Source organism: Akebia trifoliata, chromosome 2 (assembly GCF_017979445.1).
Source record: "Akebia trifoliata isolate Shusen 1 chromosome 2, ASM1797944v1, whole genome shotgun sequence".
Taxonomy (NCBI): Eukaryota; Viridiplantae; Streptophyta; class Magnoliopsida; order Ranunculales; family Lardizabalaceae; genus Akebia; species Akebia trifoliata.
Window position 1 is genome coordinate 31,428,247 of NC_141376.1, and position 6,606 is coordinate 31,434,852.

At 31.1% G+C, this 6,606-nt stretch overlaps 1 long non-coding RNA gene across 2 annotated transcripts; it reads left to right on the forward strand.

The window, feature by feature from the left end:
• Positions 1-2,167: 2,167 nt before the first annotated feature.
• LOC147410144 (uncharacterized) lies at positions 2,168-3,441 on the forward strand. 2 transcript variants are annotated; one of them, XR_015170342.1, is made up of 4 exons: positions 2,168-2,604; positions 2,688-2,859; positions 3,092-3,163; positions 3,267-3,441. It is a non-coding gene; the product is annotated as an uncharacterized LOC147410144 (long non-coding RNA). The 2 variants fall into 2 exon arrangements; XR_015170345.1 differs by having other exon boundaries at positions 2,168-2,351.
• Positions 3,442-6,606: the final 3,165 nt, after the last annotated feature.

Below are 6,606 nucleotides of genomic sequence, written 5' to 3' on the forward strand. Positions count from 1 at the left end.
TGGAGGTGCACACAGAACCATTGATGGTTTTCACTCATCTCTCAATGAAAAGCATCAGTTCCATACTCAGTGAGCAAAGTATGAATTGAGACCAATCTTGAGGTCACTCGAGCATTATTCAAGGAAAATATATAATTAGTTGTGAGCAAAAATATACTAAAAAAAAAGTGTAAAAGTTGTTAATAAAAATAAGAAAAATTAATTATAATTTATTCATGGGAAAATTCCCTAATAATTAAAAAAAATTTCGTTATTTAAAGTGTTGCAAATGTTAACAAAGTTATCATGTAATGTTGAAAATTTGATAATATTTTGTTAACATTATGTGATAGTTGTATCAACACATGTAACACTTTTGACATTTTTGAAATTGTCGGTAATTATTTGAGAATTTACCTTTTATTTCTTGAAGTAAAAAATTATTTAAAAAATATTATAATTATTATAAATATAAGCAAAAGGTGAAGTGGTCAAGAAAATGTGTAAAAATTATAAATTAAGAATCAAAATATTAACATTGAAAATATCAAAATTATCAAACAAAATCAAAATATGTAATTATTAAAACTTATTTAATTAAATAAAAAAATAATCAAAATTTATTGGAAAAAGGGTAAAAATTACCATAAACCTTAGGAGAATTGATGAGTCATGAGTGGACAAGAAAATGCAACTATTATCAACAAAAAATACGTAATATAAATAAAAATAATTTTATAACAAATATCAGAAAAACTGATTGGTAGCCAAGAAAATATCTAAATAATCAACCAAAAATTATAACTGTTAATTGTTAAAACTATTTTTAAATAAAAATTTATTAAAAATTACCACAACAAAACTACTGAGTGACCATGACAATGTATAAAAGATTTTAGGCATAGAAATATGAATATTAAATATTAAGTAGTGGATATCTAATATAAGTTTTATCCTCGTGTTTTGCAATGTCTAGAAGGTGCGTTCAAGTGTTATCTTAGTAAGCTCATTACATGTTCATTTCTTGAAAAATTCACATGCATTGCATTGTTCACACTTTATTTATGATAAGCGCAATACTTAATTTTTCATTTTATTTTTGTGATACATATATATATATTATATATATATATATATATATTCATTTGCGATTCGTGTGTTTCATTTTTTTATTTTTTTTCTAGAAACTATATATCTCATTTCTCTAATGAAAATTCCATACTTAATGATCTTAGTAAGAATAAAGATTCAAGTAAATGATGAGATGTTGGTGGAAACTAAAATAGAAAGAATTAACAAGATAAACTATTATTAGGTAAGTGCAAAATGTCGTAATAACATAAGTTTACATTTAAAATAATTTTACGTCAAGGCCACCTGCGAGGGCGCTCCTTCACTTACCTACTGCGTGTGATGTGGGAGTTTCATGTGCACGAGAGAGACGCATATATATACTTGCCTCTGGCCCAGGCTCATCCAGTCCCCCTAGTCCGACCTAAGCTCGAACATGCCCTTTATCAAAAGAGAAGAGAAAAAAAGACCTAATAAAAACTGAATTCTTTCATAGCTTCTAAAATTTGTTGAATAGTGTATCTTACCATGACCCCTTTGAAATGAATTATTGGAACAATTTTATACATACTAATCATGTGATGATTGAATCCAATTGGTATCGCATTGGCTCCAATTCTGATTTCACTCATTTTAAAATCAAAATAAAAACTAATACAAATAAAATTCGAGAAAAAAAACATGATGGTACCTAGTTATGGTACCTCTAAAAACAAGTTTGGACTAATAGCTAGACAAACTACTCTTGTTTGCATTTTGCTAACTACTTTTACTCATGTTATATGCCAATCCTTCCTGATTTTGAAAACTCACTATTTCAACTTGTCCATTGCCCTACTAATACCTAGTTGACTTATTTGAGTATCTTATCTCCAATGACATAAATCATTTAATTTGATTTACAATTTTTTATTAGTATATAATATATTTATAGAGTCGCTAGGTGCCATACTCAAATGACTCCATGATGTGACAAGTTAGGTACCATAAATCTGAATGCCTCAGGATACATGATTGCACTTCCCCATAAAAAAGTGTTTGGTTGGAATCGGAACTGTGCTCTGAGACATACACATCTATGATTCCCGAACTTCTCCGCATCATGCGCTATAAAAATGTTAGCTTAGCAACGGCCAAAATAGGCGCCACTATAGAACTGGTGTCAATTACCAAGTCATCTCTCTCTCCCACGACAGTTCAAAGCCTCGTGCGAAAATTAACCAATGAAATTAGAAACAAATCGTCTCTTTGTATCTTCTCCTTTCCTCTCCAGCTAGGACAGAAATCTGCTCCTATTAACAGTTATTTTCTTTCTCTCTCAATCTCATGTCCTCTTGTTCTTCAGATTTTCGATTTTCAAATTACATCTATTAAATAGGAATTTAGTAGTTAGAGAATCGAAACTTAGAGAAGAGATCTAAGTTGAAGATTTTAGTTGTCTATAGTTGTTTTTAATCTGTGTTCTTCACTTTGGAATCCAAAATCAGACTATATTTCTGGATTCTCCCCAAAATCGAATCTTGGATTGGGGAATTGTGTTTCTCAAAAAACTCTGTAAAACTTCTTGTCTATGTGTACTTAAAATTCCTTTAATATCAAAAGATGGTGTTGTTAAATGTGGGATGTATTTGATGCAGGGATTTATCATGGAATTTCCTTTATGGAGATATGTCATTTTTTATATCCAAGCTTAAACAACTTGAAGATTTGTAATTCCAAAAAATGATTGGGATAACCTACACACAAAGGATCATTGTTCATGGCGAGGCGTATTCTGTGACAATATGGAAGCCTCTCTTTTATATCTTTGTGACGTTCTTCTCCATATTTCTACTTCTGTTTGTTTTTTTGTGGTTTATTAATGTTGGACTTGTTTTATGGAAGAAACCACTCAAATTTGAATTTGAGTGGTGAAATTTCTCCCTTTATTGGAGATTTGAAGGATTAGCAAACTGGCTTTATAATTTTGTTTTTTGTTTTTTTTTTTTTATTGTTTTTACCTGGGTACCAATTAAATGTTGATTTCTATTTTGATTTGTAGATATTTGAAGGGCAATCACCTGACATAAAAAATACTAGATAAATTGGGGAACTTTGTTTCTCTGAAAACTGTGTAAAACTTCTTGTCTTTATTTACTTAAAATTGCTTTGATATTGGTTCAAGGACTTTAGTATCAAAAGATGATGTTGTTAAACGTGGGATGTATTTGATGCAGGGATTTATCACGGAATTCCCATTATGGAGATATACCATTTTCGATAGCAAAGCTTAAAGAACTTGAAGATTTATAAGAAACCAATCCAAAATGTTTTATTTATTTAAATTATGCTACATTGTGTACCATTTAGCTCACAAACTTAGATACTTCTTTGATGTAGGGCTTTAAAGAAAAATCCCAACTCTGAAAACTTTGTAAGCTAATTTCATTCTTTTAATGTTAGTTGCCTTTTTATCTTGCTTTCTTATATTGTTAATGTGAAAACCAAAAAGAAGCTAGGGTTTCTTATTCCAATAATCACTTAATATTGTGTTACATAAAAACTGAATTATATATAAGAAACATAGAAAATAGGAAACCTACCAACAATAAAATACCTACTAATAATAGGAAATAAGCAAAATAAATAAAAATAATATAATCTAACAGTTAATTATTGTAACAACATAGTCTTTATGAATGAATTTGATTTGTTATTTCCATTGTAGTTTGTTGTAAGAGTATAGTAATTCACTTAATCAGAATCACACTTATCTTGAAACCCATTTGACTAGAATGAGTGATATTATTTAAAAGCATAATTGGAAAGCTAAATGTGTTTAAGAGCAACTTTTATTTTGCTTCCCAAGATGTGTTTTAATTCCTTATTAGTGCCATACAAGTTGGGAAGTTCTAAGAAAATATTGGCAATAGAAGCTCTGTTGTTTTAATAATAATCCAAGATGGTTACACATGTTTGTTTTCAATAATTGTGGCTATTTTTTGCCATTATTCTGAGTATTGGTGATTAAAATCTAATGTACAATTTTGTGTTTACACGGTTGCAATCTTGGGCAATGTCGTGGTGGTGCTGGTGGATGGGATGTTGATGGAGGCAACTAGACAACGACCCAATAACACATACTATACCGGAGATTAAACAGTTGATGTAGTTTTGATGAAGTGGAAATGCCACCCCTCATCCATCCATGCACCAAATTAAATCCCTCCCTCCCTTAATCGATGATATTTATTCATGCATAGATATAGTGCTGGCTCTGCATGCAGTGGTCCCTCTTCCTATCTTATTCTCTTTGGGTAATGCTGGAGTTTCGAAACATTCTCTTTGCTTTATCCTTCCTCGTATCCTCACTCACTCTCTCCCTCTAGTCTTTATGAAAGAGTGAATTTGAGATGAAAGTGAACCCATCCACCAAACCACAGGTGCTAGCTCCACAATCATCTTCATGCCTATCAACCACATGAATATTTGTCCTACCTAGCCTTTTGATGGACCCACAAATATATGTCAACAAAATTCAGCCTTCTTGGTGAATTCTAGCCATTGGATTGAAGAATTTTTCTTAACTAGGGGGTTTTTAATTGTTAGATTTGAGTATATCCAATGCCTAAAACTCACTGAACAAGGTGGTTCACTAATTACTAGCCCCTAACACCCTAATGGTATTGCAGCTTCTAGCTGTGTAATAATAGTAAAATGTGAATTAGTTGTCTTCAATTCAATATGGGGCCCAAAATTTCATGGGTAACTGCAAGTGGAGACTTCTTGAGGGGTACTTTCCCAATAAGAAATATTCACTCTTTCTTTCAAGTAAACTTCCATATCAGGTTTTCCTTGTTACTTTGGGACCATGGCTTGAGACCCCTATATAAGCCATCGTTTTAGGTAATATTTTGTAAGATCTTGATCATTGTTGCTTGTGAATGTAACCGTTAAGATCACATAAATTTGTCGTGTGTGAATGTGATTGTCTTCTTATTGTTTTTCTCTTGTTTGCATTGCCATTGATTATGATTGATCCTCAACTTCCACAATAATAACCTAATCATTTTACCTAGAAAAAAAAAGGGTATTTTTTAATATGAAAACTCCAAAATTTTCTTTTCAAGTAAACTTCTGTGTAATTGTTTTACTTGTTTCTAACGTAGGCCACCTTCTTGGTGAACTACATGCACATCTGTGCAACAATAACCCAATCAGAAACTAAATGAATATTTGGATCAATAACCCAATTCAAACTAAGCTAGAGTAAGCTAAGTTTAATCCTTTTGTATCTTGTAAATCAATTGAAGTTGAATCCTCAAGATCACACTTACCAAAAACAACACAATAAACCCATAGCAATATTAGAAGCATGACAGTTATCCCAGCTAGCATGCCTATTCCAATCATGACTGTACTTTGAATTGTCCCTTTACTTTCTAAAAGTCCTAAAACTGAAATGGAAACACAAGAAACTATGTTAGAAGCAATATTTATAACAATGATTAAGTACTTGTAAGCAACTAAACATTTGGCTCACAATAAGCCATTAGTTGGTCCTATGGTAGTATAAATACGAGAAATATGAAACTACCAAACTAAACAAAGACACCAAAATCTTCTTAAACTTGACTAAATTATGAGGAAAAATAGCTCAATTGACATAAAAGTTATGCAAAAATAGAAAAACCTTTTCAGCCTTAACTTATTCTTTCTCTACTTTGTTAATCGGATACTAACTTTCCATAAAAGCATTTCCTTTAACTATGAGAACATCTCCAGGAGCTCAACAATCTTGAATCCCAAAAATTCGAAATACCTTATCAATGTAAACTTTGTGACAAACTATGATATCCAACCTTATGATTCTTATGAATTTTAATGCCAAGAACATATAAGCCTTAAAACAAGAGATAGAAAGATCACTGGTATTTATTCTTCATTGAAGTCACAAGTCTTGCTCCTATGTGGTTCTCTAATTACTAAGTCACCCCCTCGGAAAGTCCTACACTAATTTTTTGTAAACATGAACATCACTTCGTATTCATGAATTCTTTTTTATCTAAGTTGAAATAAGAATTTAAATCTATTAAGGGAGGTTGATAACTTGTTCCAACTACAGATTTATCTTTGTTGGGGCTAATATAATTTTTTTCCGGTTCTTTCTCAACATATCTCCTTGGGTGATTTCGATATTGAGATCCGACCCTTGTTTTATTTCTCTCTACTTGAACTAATAGCTCAACCCCAGATCAGTTGGTTGACCATTTCTATTAATTTGTTTTGAGCATTTAATTAATGGTTTGTAATAGTTTACTCTAGCTTAGTTTTGTATGATTTTTTTATCGAATTCAATGATTTACACTTGAAGAGCATTTTAAATTCCATCACTACCCTTTACTTGTGTAATGATGCCAACCTATGTATTTTTCAATCCATTATGCTTAACTTAATGCTATAACAACTGTCTTTGTAGTAAACGATTGATTTCATTCATTTTTCTGTGGCACTTAATACTTGCATATGGAGCCTGGACAAAGGTCATCTAGTGAGAGGACAAAATCAAAGAGAAAA